Raw genomic sequence first — 18,568 nt, forward strand, 5'->3', positions numbered from 1 at the left:
ACAGAAATGATTAGTTTACCTCTCCAGTCATCTGGTCCTTTCTTCTTTTGTCACGTATCACTCGCATACGGCTGTCACGTGACAAAAGAACGAAGGACTGGGACAAGAAGATTCCAGAGGTGAACTAATCATTTCTATTTCTTATCAATTTTTCCTTATTGGGACTATAATCAGAGTTTACATAAGTAGACCTGTTGGGGTAGATTTGGCTATTGAAAATGTAACATTTTAATTTAATTCTGCTCAAATAAACGAAATGACTTGAATAAAGATTCATTCATTTTGCTGAACGAAACTCAAAGATTCAAGTCAGTAAAATGATCCGATCTACCATCACTAGTGTATTCTACGACGCCGGCGTATTAGCATTATATATAATGATGTCATTACGTGATGACATAAATTAACTGGTGAATCGTTTTTATGAACGAGTTCATTGAAACGAACCACCCGAAAGAACCGGTTCGTGGAAAAGAATCGTACTTCCCATCACTAGTCCAGTTCTTAATTGCAAAACTGGTGCGAAGAAGTAATCAGTAAAGGAAGACGAAAGACTTAAAGCTGCTATAGTGAGCACCTCCCTCTGTTGGTCAAAATGAACAGCACACGTAGTCTTCAATAGGGGCTTTCTTGCAATGTATACTTGACACTTGACTGTTTTGAAAGCACATTAAAACAGGGACATTTCCGGGGACAGCTTCAGTTGGGGATAGACTGTCAAAAACAGGGACTGTATCTGGAAAACGGGGACATTTGGTCACCCTAGCTTTAAATACAGTATATGAACCTGATGCATTGACGGCTGAATCCGTGCAACAGAATAAATATTTGTAGAACATTTATACTCTTATAGACACATCTTTGCAGTAGTATCAGTGTCATTACAAATTTCAATAACAGTGTAACCAGAGTGGTTAAAACAGCTTCTTTTATTGATCTACTCATAGAATGAGGCATGAAGTAATTGATTTTTTTATACATTTTAATGTCAACTTAATGTTTTACATGCAAGTCTTGAATGCCTTCGTGTATAAATGCTCCTCTAAATGCAATCAAACAGCGAACGCTGTGTCAGCGTGGACAGCGCTCGTGCCTGACATGGATAAGCACAAGCGATATACAGGTGCATCTCAATAAATTAGAATGTTGTGGAAAAGTTCATTTATTTCAGTAATTCAACTAAAATTGTGAAACTCGTGTATTAAATAAATTCAATGCACACAGACTGAAGTAGTTTATGTCTTTGGTTCTTTTAATTGTGATGATTTTGGCTCACATTTAACAAAAACCCACCAATTCACTATCTCAAAAAATTAGAATACATCATAAGACCAATAAAAAAAAAAACATTTTTAGTGAATTGTTGGCCTTCTGTAAAGTATGTTCATTTACTGTATATGTACTCAATACTTAGTAGGGGCTCCTTTTGCTTTAATTGTTGCCTCAATTTGGCGTGGTATGGAGGTGATCAGTTTGTGGCACTGCTGAGGTGGTATGGAAACCCAGGTTTCTTTGACAGTGGCCTTCAGCTCATCTGCATTTTTTGGTCTCTTGTTTCTCATTTTCCTCTTGACAATACCCCATAGATTCTCTATGGGGTTCAGGTCTGGTGAGTTTGCTGGCCAGTCAAGCACACCAACACCATGGTCATTTAACCAACTTTTGGTGCTTTTGGCAGAGTGGGCAGGTGCCAAATCCTGCTGGAAAATGAAATCAGCATCTTTAAAAAGCTGGTCAGCAGAAGGAAGCATGAAGTGCTCCAAAATTTCTTGGTAAATGGGTGCAGTGACTTTGGTTTTCAAAAAACACAATGGACCAACACCAGCAGATGACACTGCACCCCAAATCATCACAGACTGTGGAAACTTAACACTGGACTTCAAGCAACTTGGGCTATGAGCTTCTCCACCCTTCCTCCAGACTCTAGGACCTTGGTTTCCAAATGAAATACAAAACTTGCTCTCATCTGAAAAGAGGACTTTGGACCACTGGGCAACAGTCCAGTTCTTCTTCTCCTTAGCCCAGGTAAGACGCCTCTGACGTTGTCTGTGGTTCAGGAGTGGCATAACAAAAGGAATACGACAACTGTAGCCAAATTCTTTGACACATCTGTGTGTGGTGGCTCTTGATGCCTTGACCCCAGCCTCAGTCCATTCCTTGTGAAGTTCACCCAAATTCTTGAATTGATTTTGCTTGACAATCATAAGGCTGCGGTTCTCTCGGTTGGTTGTGCATCTTTTTCTTCCACACTTTTTCCTTCCACTCAACTTTCTGTTAACATGCTTGGATACAGCACTCTGTGAACAGCCAGCTTCTTTGGCAATGAATGTTTGTGGCTTACCCTCCTTGTGAAGGGTGTCAATGATTGTCTTCTGGACAACTGTCAGATCAGCAGTCTTCCCCATGATTGTGTAGCCTAGTGAACCAAACTGAGAGACCATTTTGAGTTGATTAGCTGATTGGCATGTCACCATATTCTAATTTTTTGAGATAGTGAATTGGTGGGTTTTTGTTAAATGTGAGCCAAAATCATCACAATTAAAAGAACCAAAGACTTAAACTACTTCAGTCTGTGTGCACTGAATTTATTTAATACACGAGTTTCACAATTTGAGCTGAATTACTGAAATAAATGAACTTTTCCACGACATTCTAATTTATTGAGATGCACCTGTAAATTCCACACGCTGTCGATCACAGGTGTGGATCACAAGGATAGATGAGTGATGATTGTCAGAGCACCACGGGGAGCAGACAAAACAATCCACTCGTTATGAAGGTATGCATAACTTGACGGCAAAATCCAGATAGCATCCAGAGTATGAAGGGAGATACCCTGAAGGAGAAAATTGTGATCAGATAGTGCTGTGCTCCGGCGTATATATGCACGACGATGCGCATGAAGGGGGCAAAGCACAAAACGCTATCTGCCAATTAAAATGTACATGATTCTAGAGTTCAGATATCGGTTATTCCTGCGGAGATACCCCCATAGTGTCAGCAACTGGAGCGTTGAAGTGACAGACTTGTATTACACATAGATACCTAATATTGGCATTATATTCATGCTGTATAGTCAAAGGTGAACTGGCTCGCCCCAGCTGAGCCTGGTCTCTCCCAAGGTTTTTTTTTTTTTTCTCCTTTAACTACCATCTTACAGAGTTTTGGGTTCCTTCCCACAGTCACCTTTGGTTTCCTCATTGGGGGCCAAGAGACAAAATTTAGCGCATCATTTTCAACCACATTTCTTAGTTAAACAGCTCAAATAGTACTTCAAGAAATTACAGCATCATTTGCCGTTACAGCATAATTTCTGTAAAGCTGCTTTGAAATGATGCATGTTCTGAAAACTGATATACAAATAAAAAAAAAATAACATGACATCAATTTCACCCATACAAACAAGAGACGCAAGGTTTACTTATAGTTTAGTTCATGTTTCATTGACAGACACCAACACCCAGCAGCATGAAAATGATTTACAAAACAGCTCAGTGTTCAAACAGTTCAAAAAGGCTTTTTATAATATTGACAGACCGTTAAATTCCCTGGTTTGTGTGTTTATATTGAAAATTACTTTGTGATATGCATGATAGTGTCCAGAAAACAAAGACTGCTGTCTGTTGATTGGCTGTTACAATCCAGCTTCAGACTTGCAGGCCCATCAGATCTTCCCTGGGTCCTCTTTGAGCGTAACAGTCCTGTTAAAAACCAACTGAGAAAGAGTTGACAAAGACAAAGCACAATGAAAACAGTGGTTTGTATGCCAATGTCTATTTAAATAATTTGGTTTGCAAACAAACCTTTTCAGCAGTGCTATCAGGATCCACTGAGAAATATCCCACTCGCTCAAACTGAAACTTGGCAAACACTTTTGCTGTGCTCACTAAACGATCCACTAAGGCAGTTTCAATCACTGTTAAAGAATTCTAGAGATAAGAAAACAGTGACAGACCAGAAGATTGTGGACACTTTTAACCAAATCTTTCATAATGTTACAACTGATAAGATATATTGTCAGTATAGTTACAGTCATTTTTTGCAGTTGCATGTTTTGGTTTATTAGGGACCCGAGTCATAACTGGAGACCATTATTATATTTATTAATGATTGCCTTACGGGGTTAATGTCGCTCAGGAAGCCAGTGGGAACTTCAGCTGGGTCCTCTGGGTTTTTATGGAGGAAGCTGCAGAAAGAAACATTGATTACAGAAAAGTGATAATAAAACAAACACCCAGTATGACATAAAATATTATTAAAAGTGACAAACTCTGGTTTTGTCAGTGTTGATGGAGACTTACAGGCGTTCATACAGGCGCACTTCACACTGCAGTGGCTCGCTCACCCAGTGAATGAACGCTTTGGGTTACTCCACAGAGTCTGAGCTGGCACACATTACCTCTAACTCACACACTTTACCACTGCCATCCTGACAGAAGAGATAGACAATAGATCAGTCAAGTGATTACTAATTAATGTAATTCAATGTATCACCTATACCTAACTGTATGTTAACAGAAAAATATCACTACAAAGTAAACTTCTCAATTTGTTCTGACAAGTCTCTTTAATAAGGATTGGCAATTAGATGCGAGTCCAATTATTTATTTACAGTATATACAGTAATATATATATATATATATATATATATATATATATATATATATATATATATAAACATTATACAAAATGTAGACATTTAATTAATTTTGTAATTGGCAGTCAACAAGTTTTTGGCCAGTGTGCCTTTTTTTTTTCCTTCATTTTTTGTGCCATGAGCATGACATATTTAAGATGATGCACTAAAGTTAAAAACAGTTCAAATTGTGACTGCCAGTTTTAAAACAATGGACATGGTCAGATGAATATTAGCAACAGTGCATGGGAGTTAATATGTCTCTAAACTCACCTGTTCAGTTGTGTTGAGTTGACCTCTGAACACGTCCTGTGAGAACACCCCCTATCGCAAGTCATTTCAACATTTATCATGTGCAGGATATGAATTATAGCTATCACTATTTCAATTTTCACTAGTTAAAATGTTAATTCTTGATATCTGGAATGGGATTACTACAAGTGAATGTGCTTTTTTTTTTTTATATCAGTAATTTAACTTGCACTAGTAATACCGTTAATTCTTATCAAATATGCATCATCAATGTCATCACTCGCAGAAATACACATTCTTGATATCAAAAATTGATTTTCAACTTGTAACAAACGTAATTCCTGATATCTGTAATTGCATTTTCACTAATGGATATTTAATTATTTAAAATTTTTACATCGCTGATATGTGAAATTTACATTTCAACTAGTAAAAGTAATTTGAGATATCTTTATAATATTTGAACAGGAGTAAATGACAGATCATTGTGAAATTCTACCAGTGAAAATGCAATTACAGATTTCATTTACATTTTTCACCTTATGAGTAAAGATGTCAATTGATATGAAGAATTAACATGTTTTTACTAGTGCAAATGTAATTACTGATGTCAATAAATTAGCAATTTCACTAGTAGTAATTCTATTCCTGATATCAATAATTAGCATTTTAACTAGAGAAAGAAAACCCTTGATATCTATAATTCATATCCTGCACGATTAAAAGTCAATTTCGGCTTGCCATACACCCCAAAGTCTACTACTATAACATAATAACTACGCTTACATGGCCACCGGAAAGCGGCTTATTGTGAGAAAGTGGCATTCCTGTTTACATGCGGTTTACATGCATAAGCGGCATGTGATTATTAAACTGCCAATTTAATAAAATAAAAAAAATAGTCTGCATGTGCTGTGTGCTTTGGCACACAAGTAAATGTGTGAAACTGATTATAAGCTGAAACACAGACTGATCAAAACACCACATTTCATGAGCAAAATGCGCTGTTTGTTGTAGTAGGTCACAGAAGAGAGCGCACATTTACTGTAAAGAGTGCAGCGCCTGCAGACTATATATTTATAGCCCTCTACGTTGCAAGTAATTCACTCGCATATGCGACTAAATTTCGCACTATGCAACTAAAATATGTCCGTTATTAGCCACTGGCTAGTACCTATTCCGATTTCACTCGCCATTGATTGAGCTGTGTAGTAGCGAAGCACTGAGATCCTTTTACTGAATAAGAAGCTGCTGATTAAGAAGCTGGATTCAGCCTTGTCTTACACTGCATTTTGTGTCTCATGAGCACACACACTCTGAAGGAATTGACCTTATTTGCAGTGGGTCTGGAGCTGTCGTTGATCATGGTGTCACCATCACTTTAGTTGAGTCATAATATACCATAGTTACATTTACAATGCATTTAACCATGTCAACTTTAATTTTGGTTAATCTTTTCCATGGACTGTTTTCACAACATTCTCCATTCTCCATGTTGGATGTCTATTAGAAGGTAAAAGTGTTGCAAAACGATAGCTTGTAGATATGAATTTGAGAACTTGTACAATAAATATTTGTACATTCAAGTCAATATACATTATGCAAGTAAAAGTTTTCTTTTGCCTCTTTCCGTTTGTGTGTCCAAAGATGAGAGCCACACACTTCATTTTCATTTCATGGCTCTTAATATGCTTTCTGTTATTTACAGTCAGTTGTTAATCAAAAAGTAAAAAAGAAATATAAATTCTAATCACACATTGCATGGATGAGGTAAAAACAACTGCGTAACCTCTCTTATTAATGTGCATTGTGCCCATTCAACTATTAACACTTGCTAGCGGAAGCTCGTGTAAACACTTTCTTTTACAGAAACAGTACGAATTTTGAGCTTGTTATACGAAATGTAAACTCAATGTATAATCGTACATGTGCATATAAACAAACATGTAACAAAATGAGGTAATGTAGTAAGTGTAATAAATGTTACAAATATTTAAAGGGACAATCATAGATTACTTAAAAAAACACTTTAAATATGAAAATTTAACAAATAGGCGCAGGGTTTTTTTTTGGTATAGTAAATTATTTTCATTATATAATTATTAAACAATTGTTACATGTGTAATTCTATTTTCATTATTAGGTTCCAAACTTTTTAATATTTTGTTAAAAATGTGTATGAAATATCAAACAGTTTATATCATTATTATAAAAAATAGCAATTTCTTGACAATATAAATTGATGTGAAATGTGAATGTGAAATTTGTAAATTTTTAAGAAGCTAAAATGCGATAAAAATGATAAAGCAAAATTTAAAATAAAATGTACAATCTCGCATACTATACTGTGTGAAGTCATACATATAAATACTATTTATGTGTATATATGTGAAGATGCCCCCTTCCTGGTTAGCTTAATATCTTTTTCAGTTCAGTTGCATTAGGCTTACATGTCGTTAAAAATCTGAAGAGTACACCGTGTCCTAACCAGATGCGACGCCACGCAATAAAAGGTATCTTTTCCATGTTACATTTTTGTCCTAACCACCCGCGACACATGATGAGCGACAGCAAATTCTATTTTTGAAATGGTTTCTATTTCTATGTGCCGTGCAGGACAGTCAATAAATGGGTATAAATTATGCTTTTAACAGTATATTAGAGCCAGCATCTCATTAGCCAGTTCAGAACGATTTGATTTTGGCTGAGGGTGTCACACACCTACCAAATGTTGTGCTTGAGGACTAGTTCTCTTCAGTGAGAGCTCTGTCACACAAACAATGGTTCAGAATGGCAGTGGAGTGACATACCAGCTTCTGACATTCTCTCCGCTTCCCTGTCATGTGGAGATCGGCGAAATAACAACAGGAGTAACGCATGAACATAAACCATGGTAACAGACTGAATTTGGAAACAATTTATAACGTAACTTTGCTCTATGTATGTGTGTGATTGTGTATTTATCCCCTCTGGGTTTGCCGTAGAACCTGTATCCCCGTCTGTGATTGCTCTGATTTCTACATTTTATTATCAGTTATCCACATTTTAGTGTATGAATATCACGGTGTTGTGTCGCGTCTGGTGTGGACAGACAGATAGCTTGTCGCTGGAATCTTATCGCGTCGCGTCTGGTTAGGACGAGGTGTCAAAACAAAAATGTACTAGCCAATGGCAATTATTTCTCCAACGTGTCCATAGAGGGTTGATTTATATAATTAAATTGCAGCATTTTGCACTTTAATAATCACACTGGACCATATAACCAACGTCTTAAAAGGAGGTGTGAAACTACGGTGAAAAATGTAGTATTTACTGTAGTTTTAATAATAATAATATTCAAGCAATATCTCACAAGCAAGGGTGCTGTTGTACTGAATAGAAGTTTTCACCAATGTTTTCATTTATAATGTGATGCTCTGTTGTGCAGCACTTTATTTGACAAAAATAAGACCAATTTTGTGTTTTGGATTATGCTGTGAAGATCTTTACTGGAGCACTTCATAAACATTTAAAAGGTTAAAAGAACCTTTGATTAAAAAAAATGAAATGGTATGTTGAAAAGTAAATGTTCTATTTTAATTTGATTAGTATTATTAATTAATTCATGAGCATCTTATATATTTTTTTCTGTTTTGTTGTATCGAAATTGGTATCGAGAATCAAGAAATTTGTCTGGTATTGGTACCGACTACTGAAATGTTGGTATCGTGACAACACTAGTTTAAAGAACATGTGCTTTTCCCACTGTATTCCCAGAAATTTTGAATTCTTTCTGCTGTGTTGACTTGTTGGGCTCCATCCTATGACTTTGTAATCCAGTCTGTTCACGCACATGCGCACTCTTCAAAAACTTGTAAGAACGTGCGTTTACATGACCACATAAGCCGCGTTCTCTTTGAGAACCCAGGTGTGTTGAACTGCTTCTCTTCATCCCTTAAATGCCGTAAGGGAATTGGTGTTCTTGTTTACATGACATTTCAGAACACCGCCTGGAAAAACCGCTTTCTCAAGTGCATGTAAACGTGGTCAATAATAATAACAATAATAATACGTTTATTTTATATAGCGCCATTCTTCAAACTCAAGGTCGCTTTACAGGACGAGAGTAAACACAAACAATAAAATAAAAATAAAAAATAAACCAATTTAAGAGTCAGAGAAGCATAGGTCAAAGAGATATGTTTTGAGATTGATTTTGAAATCATGTATGGAGGTGTGATCATGGAGAGACTGAGGAATAGAGTTCCAAAGCGAAGGGGGCAAGTGTACAAAAAGCCCTACCACCTAGTGAGGTCAGCTTGCAACGTGGAATGAATAGTAGGCCCAAATCAGATGACCTAAGTAAGCAGGATGGGGTGTAGCGGCAGACGAGATCAGTGATGTATGAGGGGGCAAGACCATGTAAAGTTTTGAATGTTGTAAGGAGAATTTTGTATTAGATACGATAGGAGACAGGCAGCCAGTGTAGCATACAAAGTATGGGAGTGATGTAAGAGGATTTCTTTGAGTAGGTGAGAACCCTAGCTGCTGAATTCTGGATGTATTGCAGTTTGTTTATTGTTTTAGTCAGAAGGCCAGAAAAGAGGGCATTACAATAGTCAAGTTGAGAATTAATAAACGCGTGAACAAGAGTTTCTGCATCTTTGGTGCTAAGAATTTGGCGGAGACGTGCAATGTTACGGAGATGATAGAAAGCAGTTTTTGTGTGAGAGATGTGAGCGTGGAAAGAGAATGTACGGTAAATGACTTTGCATTATCTTCAATTGGGGATTTGTTTGTTTTTTAAACAAATATTGATGTATGAAATTATTTGCGATTGAATTCATTACTTTAATAATTAATTTCTTATTAATCAAGTTGCATAAGTGACTTTTTTTTTTATCAATTGACAACCTTTGTGTCAATAGGAGACCATCAATATGGCCACATTTTTGCTGAACACAAAGTGAGCAGACAATGATTTTGAATTTTGTCTTTCTTATTTCACCTTGATAACTCTCTGCAAAGTGATGATGTATCCTGCATGTCTCAAACCCACTGGCTGATTGGGAGTCAGACGCTTATAGCCCTTCTCCATCACCTAACGCAAACACACAAACAACAAAAATGACTCCGATACGCTTTTAAACTGGTACACTTAGAACAGGGATCCATGCTGCAAATCTCTCACACACACCTCCCTGAAGTCACTCTGCTCAATAAAGATGGTTTTGGAGAAGGCTATCACATGGCTGCACTTGGCCTCATTGGCAGGGAAGTCTGGGACTCGAACCTCCTTCTACAGAGGAAGCAAAACCAGACCAGATACGTTGGCATGCTTTCTAATTAAGCTGCATCAATATACATGTGAATCTTTAAACAGCATTCTAAAAAAAGCTCATGCACATATGAATGCATGTACCTGTGAGTTGGCAGGTAGATTGGTGATGGTAACTTTGAGAGGCTCGAGTACGGCCATAGTGCGAGGAGCGATGTCATTAAGCACCTCTCTAACACACGCCTCCAGCAGGTGCGGCTCCATTGTTGTCTGGGCAACAGTCACACCCACCTACAGCAGAACAACAGACATCAACAGGTGAGTAGCATCTCCAAAAAAACACCATCATTTTACATTACTTTAAAGGGGTTCATGGAAAACAGGACTTTTTTCAGAACTCAAAACTGCCTGTTTCAGTCCACCTAGAACATTTAGAAAAAAAGCTGCAAAAACAGTGTACAGAAATACAAAATAAAAAAAGCAAATTCTTGATATCAGGAATTTAATTAATGCTAGTGAAAATCCAAATGTTTGCACTAGTTAAAAACAATGCGTTATATAAAAAAATCAGAAATACACATTCTTATCTTGATGTGAAAAATGGAACTGCAACTAGTAAAAGCCTTAATTTGTGATATCTGTAACATATCTATTTTCACTAGTAGAATTTTACAATGATCGCTTATTCACTGTTCAAAACGCAATTAAAGATATCTAATTAATTTCACATATCAACAATGCACTTCTTACTAGTAAAATTGATTTTTTGATATCAATAAATACATTATGGCCTTTTCACACCAAACGCGATTGTTCGGCGCAATTTCTCACCGCGATCAACATTTTGAAACGAAACAATACATTCCTAACGAGCCATTCTCACCTGGAGTGAACGTTCGCGCTGAATCATGTGGCGACAAAGCAATGCTTCTTTTTACGGTGACTGTACGTTTCCACTGGCGTGGAAAAAATCCACTCAACGGTGCTCACCATGCCAGAGAGCTGCTGCTTTGGGGCATGTTACAGTGAAAATGGCACACTTCACATACTACTTAAACCGATTCAGCCACATCAGTCTATGGCAGAAACGGTAAGAGTAGTATGTAGTGTGCCATTTCGAACTCAGCCATGATCGTTTTCAGTTCACGGTCAATATAATCATCACAAATATGAGCGATTACAGTCAGAATGATGCAAACTTTATTTCTGAAAGCGCAAAGTATAAAGACGATGTTGATTTATTGAATTTTTTTTATCCAGCCACAGTATTTTCACAATGAATGCATGCAGCCTTAATTTGTTAAGTCTGTTTGGAGTCTTTTGCTCACCCAGCCACAGTATTGCCACAATAAATGCGTGCAATAATCATTTGAAGTCTGCTTGTGGTTAAAGCACTGAATCCAGCAGAAACTGCAGCATTATCTTCATATGTAAACGCACTTGTGAGAGACGTCACTGCTTTCAACTCAGTGATTGGCTTCTGCCCTGCGTTTTTCGTTCCTCATTTGCATAAAGCCAAGGAATTTCACATTTTTGAAGCCCTCAACTGCCCTTAACACTTTCTTCGCACCATTGTCAATCGCACAATCCACCTCGAGGGCATGGCACTCGACTTCTATTGGATTTAACTGAAAACGCTTGCTGGCCCCACTGAGTTGCAGGGTGTGTGGCATGAAGGTCTGTTGCTCACGTGTGTGTGTGTGTGTGTGTGCGTGTGCGTGTGCGTGTGCGTGTGCGTGTGCGTGTGCGTGTGCGTGTGCGTGTGCGAGTGCGAGTGCGAGTGCGAGTGCGAGAGAGAGCGCGAAACAGAGAAAGTGGGGGAGCACGAGGTTGCATTCCACTATGGGATGAAGATTAGAGCAAAATACATTCAAACACTTGCACATATTAAAAGTTATTTCAAATAATATAGAAACTGTTGTATTTATCAATTTGAGGGAGTGCATTATGATTATAATCTTTCAATAATTCAACGGTCCGTCGTCAATTATTCCTTACTTAAACAATTCACAAATTTGTACTAAACATAGCCTAAATGTATTAAAATACACTGAACTAAGAATATTTTAAGAGGAAAATGCCAATACTTGCATTTCTTAAGTGTATTTAATTTAAATTATATTTAAAGAGTAGGCTACATGCACATATTATTTGGAGTCCTCCACGTGCGTTTTGCGGTATTAACGTTAGTGATTAATCAATCGTTAACTTCCACAACAGTGTGTTTATGACAGTGTCTAAAATTGACATCCCTAATATCAACACCTGTTCAGTAGGCCTGTCGCGATTATTAAATAATTGTCTGATCGAAATAACCGGGATTATTGTGCATTGCAAATTCCAATCACATATTAATGACCAACTAAGGGAATTTTAAGCAAATGTATAAAATGCCATGAACGGTGCGTTTGTGTGTCATGAGCCGCACCATGAATGTCAGAGCAGCTCCTGTCCGGAAGAGCGTGTGAAGCAATCGATGGTTTAATAAAAGAGCATTAAAATGTGTGAAAGTCAAGAAATTAGGACAGAAATACATTACTACTGCTTTAATTTAATATAATATAAATATAATTAAAAAAAAAAATTATTATATTTTGAGTTCCAAAAACAACAGTGTAAATGTAAAATTGACCAAAACTAATGTTGACCAAAAAGAGAGAGAGTGCACTTAGTAACCTCTGTCTTTGTGTCATCTTGGACTTACACTGACACCTAGCGGCTTGGATGCAGCATAATTGAAAATCAATAGTTTTCAGTTTCAGATGCCACTGTTGAAATTTTGTATTCACAAAGTGTCAAATAACAAGACGGTTACTGAGATTAAGCGAGTAGTATTCGGCTGGTCATGTGATTCTAACATGGCAGCCCCCATATGCGGACCCTCTCCATGTAGAATAAAACAACTTTTATAAGATTACTGATATGACTGGAGTCTTCATTTTAATGTGAGTGCTCATGATTTTATACATATACAGCAAAATTACAATTCATGTCTTTAGGAGTTCAACTTTTTTAATGATGAAAAAATTACTGAGTGCACATTTAAGTATTTACAAATATTTTGATATATATAAAAAAATATTTATGTCATTAATATAATATAATTTTTTAAAGCCTTAAGGAAATCATATCTCCCTATTTTATTATTTGATTTATATATTTGAAGTTAAATAGTAAAAAATGACTTAAGGTGTATGAAGCACACATGCACCTTAAGAAACATGACAATTTATATGACAATTAATTGTGTGAGCCCGAAAACAGACAATTAATCGTCAGCCCAAAAACAGACAATTAATCATCATAATCGCAATTATTTGTTTAACAATTAACCATCAGCCAAATTTCATAATCGTGACAGCCCTACCATTAAGTATTCAGCAACTTGGCCCAACCTGATAAATGACCGTGTGAACTACATCCATATCCTGAGACTATCCAATCATAACAAAGTTAATTCACAATTATAAGTTTTAAAGGTACATCAGCAAAAATGTTTTTCTTACTCGGGCACAGAAATTGTTGATAGCTTGTGGAGGGAAACCACGCCTCCTGAGAGCAGTGAGAGTGAAGAGTCGTGGATCATCCCAATCTCTGAGCAAAGACGTGACACATAAACAGATGACAAATATCTAAACATAAAGTCCAAAGACCAAGTACAATGACAAAACATAAACTTGTCTATGATCATCACATACAAATATGAGTGCAGTGTTAAACATCAGTGTGTGTTACCTAACAATTCTAGTTTCCACCAGTTTGATAATCTTCCTCTTGGAGACAACAGTATAGTTGAGGTCGAGTCGGCCGTATTCCCACTGCACGGGGCAGTACACATCCAGAGCATTACACAGCCAGAAATATGAGGATCGCCTGACAGAGACAAACACGTTAATGTAGTACATACTCTGTGCCTCAAATATACTCGTGTACAATGAGAGATGCTTTTGGTTGTAATAATTATAAGAGCCTCCTCAAAAATAAGTAAATAAGCAGCTGTGTGTTGTTTCCATGAATAATTAACCACAATTTAACACAAGTGACCAGATGATAGTGAAAATTTACAGTGAATGGAATTCACAAAAATGATTCTAATTTAAGAGGGTTTTAAACAAGGTGTTTAAAACCAACATACAAAACCTCTGCTAGAGAAAACACACATTTGCGCAATTGGACTTATGTCTCTAAATCTTAGTTAATAAGAAACAGCCTTTGTGACAACTTCCCAGTGAGACAACTATCCCCGGTCTTCCCTGTATATCTGCAGGCTTCAAGGAAAGTTTTAACATTGAATACAATTATTTACTGTTGAGTGCCGTACCTGGTCTGAAACTCTTTAGTGCAGAGCGAGTGTGTGATCTGTTCAATGGAGTCACACAGACAGTGTGTGTAATCATATGTGGGGTAGATACACCTGGACAAAGAACACACCATTTAAAAAAAAAAAAAAAACTACATTTAAGTAAACAATTACATGTGAGCATCATGAAGTGTGTTACCAAGTGTCTCCTGTCCTGTGGTGTGGTGTGTATTTGATGTGGTACGCCACTGGGTCCATTTTGCCATCTTCCATGACCAGCTTCATCCGGAGCGTGGCCTCGCCCTCCGCAAACACGCCCTTTCTCATGCACTCAAACGGCAGAAGAGACTCCTCCACAGGACGATCTCTCCAGGGCGAGGGAGGGACGTTGTAACCCTTCAGCTCTTCTCCACGCTGGTGGCACACGTACGCATGACCCCTGACACAAACACAAACAAAATAAGGGACAGTGAATCATTTATGCCACATTCAGCAAAGTCAATTCATTTTTAACTAGTAATAATATTAACGTGGATAGGAATTCCATATTTAGTTTGAACTGTGTACATGTGTGCATAATCTCACCTGTGAATGAGATCAACAGCAAGATCGTAGAGATGCTGGAAGTTATCAGAAGCATATGTGACAGCATATGGCTTGTATCCTAAGTAAATCAAACAGATGGAGAAACAAATTTAAAGTACTGGTGACACAAATATAAATCTATGAAGAATGGGTTATTCCTTGTCAATTCAACCAATTTTCAGAAAACTTTCCCGGCTGAATTTTTAAAATGTTTTTGTTAATACTTTTTCAGGGCTCCTAAACTGAAACAAATGGCTGTTTTTAGTCACCAAATCACAGAATTGCTCGATTTAGATTGCTGTTCAGAAACAAGATAGTAAGGGGGCCTGGGTAGCTCAGCAAGTAAAGACACTGATTACCACACCTGGAGACGCAAGTTCGAATCCAAGGCGTGCCTGGAGTGACTCCAGGCAGGCTTCCTAAGCAACCAATTGGCCCGGTTGATATGGTGGGTAGAGTCACATTGGGTTAACCTCCTCGTGGTCGCTACAACATGGTTCTCGCTTTCGGTGGGGCGCGTGGTGAGTTGTGCCTGGATTTGTTCAAATGAAGATAGTGCCAAATGTGTGAGAGATGCCCAGTGTGCCCGCAAGAGAAACAGGCTCAATTTCAGTCTCACCTGCTCCTTGCATCTCTGAGTTTGTATTTATTTAGATGACCTACTTCTTTATTGAAATGCTGGACATGATATGAATACAAATAACTGAATATAAATATTGATGCATGGATCTAAAGTATCGATACAATATCTTGAGAAAAACTAGCGCAATATATCGATATTTGATTGTATCGACACAGCCCTAGGTTGCAGCGTCATTATTTTATTTTTACACAGAGGTAGTTAGGTCTATAATTTAAATCAGTTGACTTCAGTACACCTTGTTGCATTATATGCCAATGGTGTGGGTCCAAAACTGGGAAAACACACTTTTTTGTATTTCCAAAGTTGGGGTGCCTACAACTCCAGACGTATTAAGGATATATTAATGTTCTTTTATATGCTGGCTCTGAACAAACTTTCCTTCTTGTATCTTCATTTTAAGGTCCTATATGTTTAAATGCCAGAGATATGGGGCTCTCAATGTGGCTCCATTCATAAATTGTTAAATTGCCTCTTTTGTCCATTCATTTACCATTTTCAGTGGTCGAAAACCAAATGTGGGTCTTGTATTATGTAGGTAATTGTTCTTGTCCAACAAATCAAAAGTCTGAAGTACAAATGATGCTGAAACTAGAAATGTACTTTATTTAGTCTCATAAAAGTAATGTCAAAATCTGGATTTTTCAAGGGTCCATAAATATACTATTAGGCACCAGATATGACTCTTCACTTAGTGCAATGCAATACCTTTATCTAGTTTTGGATTTCAGAAATGTACAGGTGCATCTCAATAAATTAGAATGTCGTGGAAAAGTTAATTTATTTCAGTAATTCAACTCAAATTGTGAAATTGTGAAATAAATTCAATGCACACAGACTGAAGTAGTTTTTGTCTTTGATTCTTTTAATTGTGATGATTTTGGCTCACATTTAACAAAAACCCACCAATTCACTATCTCAAAAAATTAGAATACATCATAAGACCAATAAAAAAAACTTTTTTAGTGAATTGTTGGCCTTCTGGAAAGTATGTTAATTTACTGTATATGTACTCAATACTTGGTAGGGGCTCCTTTTGCTTTAATTACTGCCTCAATTCAGCGTGGCATGGTGGAGATCAGTTTGTGGCACTGCTGAGGTGGTATGGAAGCCCAGGTTTCTTTGACAGTGGCCTTCAGCTCATCTGCATTTTTTGGTCTCTTGTTTCTCATTTTCCTCTTGACAATACCCCATAGATTCTCTATGGGGTTCAGGTCTGGTGAATTTGCTGGCCAGTCAAGCACACCAACACCATGGTCATTTAACCAACTTTTGGTGCTTTTGGCAGTGTGGGCAGGTGCCAAATCCTGAGGAAAATGAAATCAGCATCTTTAAAAAGCTGGTCAGCAGAAGGAAGCATGAAGTGCTCCAAAATTTCTTGGTAAATGGGTGCAGTGACTTTGGTTTTCAAAAAACACAATGGACCACCACCAGCAGATGACATTGCACCCCAAATCATCACAGACTGTGGAAACTTAACACTGGACTTCAAGCAACTTGGGCTATGAGCTTCTCCACCCTTCCTCCAGACTCTAGGGCCTTGGTTTCCAAATGAAATACAAAACTTGCTCTCATCTGAAAAGAGGACTTTGGACCACAGGGCAACAGTCCAGTTCTTCTTCTCCTTAGCCCAGGTAAGACGCCTCTGACGTTGTCTGTGGTTCAGGAGTGGCTTAACAAGAGGAATACGACAACTGTAGCCAAATTCCTTGACACGTCTGTGTGTGGTGGCTCTTGATGCCTTGACCCCAGCCTCAGTCCATTCCTTGTGAAGTTCACCCAAATTCTTGAATCGATTTTGCTTGACAATCATAAGGCTGCGGTTCTCTCGGTTGGTTGTGCATCTTTTTCTTCCACACTTTTTCCTTCCACTCAACTTTCTGTTAACATGCTTGGATACAGCACTCTGTGAACAGCCAGCTTCTTTGGCAATGAATGTTTGTGGCTTACCCTCCTTGTGAAGGGTGTCAATGATTGTCTTCTGGACAACTGTCAGATCAGCAGTCTTCCCCATGATTGCGTAGCCTAGTGAACCAAACTGAGAGACCATTTTGAAGGCTCAGGAAACCTTTGCAGGTGTTTTGAGTTCATTAGCTGATTGGCATGTCACCATATTCTAATTTTTTGAGATAGTGGGTGGGTTTTTGTTAAATGTGAGCCAAAATCATCACAATTAAAAGAACCAAAGACTTAAACTACTTCAGTCTGTGTGCATTGAATTTATTTAATACACGAGTTTCACAATTTGAGTTGAATTACTGAAATAAATGAACTTTTCCACGACATTCTAATTTATTGAGATGCACCTGTACTGTAATATCGTCTGCATACATTGTTCATTTAGAACGAGAAGTAAATCGTTTTAAAAATGGAATACATGAGTGGTCCTAGACAGCTCCCTTGAGGAACTCCACATTCCACTGACATTCTGTCTGAATAGCTTCCATTAAAAAAAATACTCTCTGCAATCAGTTTACTAAATAACTTTCCATCCAAGCAACTGCTGAAGGTCTAAATCCATAACATTCCAACTTTTCCAATAGAAGCTTGTGATCAATAAGATCAAATGCTGCCGTAAAATCTAATAAGACTGCTCCACATATAATTTTAGTATCCAAATCCCTATACCAGTCATCTGTCATTTGTATTAGAGCTGTGCATGTAGAGTGTCCCTTTCTGTAAGCATGCTGAATATTTGTTATCAGATTGTTTTCTGAGAAGTAATCTTGTTTTTGATCAAATACTGCCTTCTCAAGGATCTTACTTAATGCTGGTAACAAACTTACTGGACGACTATTAGGGCCACTAAATGGTTTTTTCCTATCTTTGGGCAATGGAATAATTTTTGCCTCTTTCCAAGCCTGTGGAAATGTTAATCATTTAAGGCTTGTATTTAAT

General features: G+C 37.4%; 1 pseudogene; it reads right to left on the reverse strand.

Annotated features, from left to right (window-relative positions):
* Positions 1 to 3,612: 3,612 nt before the first annotated feature.
* LOC127414689 (glutamine--tRNA ligase-like) lies at positions 3,613 to 15,113 on the reverse strand (annotated as a pseudogene).
* Between the last annotated feature and the right edge of the window lie 3,455 nt (positions 15,114 to 18,568).

Source organism: Myxocyprinus asiaticus, chromosome 24 (genome assembly GCF_019703515.2).
Source record: "Myxocyprinus asiaticus isolate MX2 ecotype Aquarium Trade chromosome 24, UBuf_Myxa_2, whole genome shotgun sequence".
Lineage (NCBI taxonomy): Eukaryota > Metazoa > Chordata > Actinopteri > Cypriniformes > Catostomidae > Myxocyprinus > Myxocyprinus asiaticus.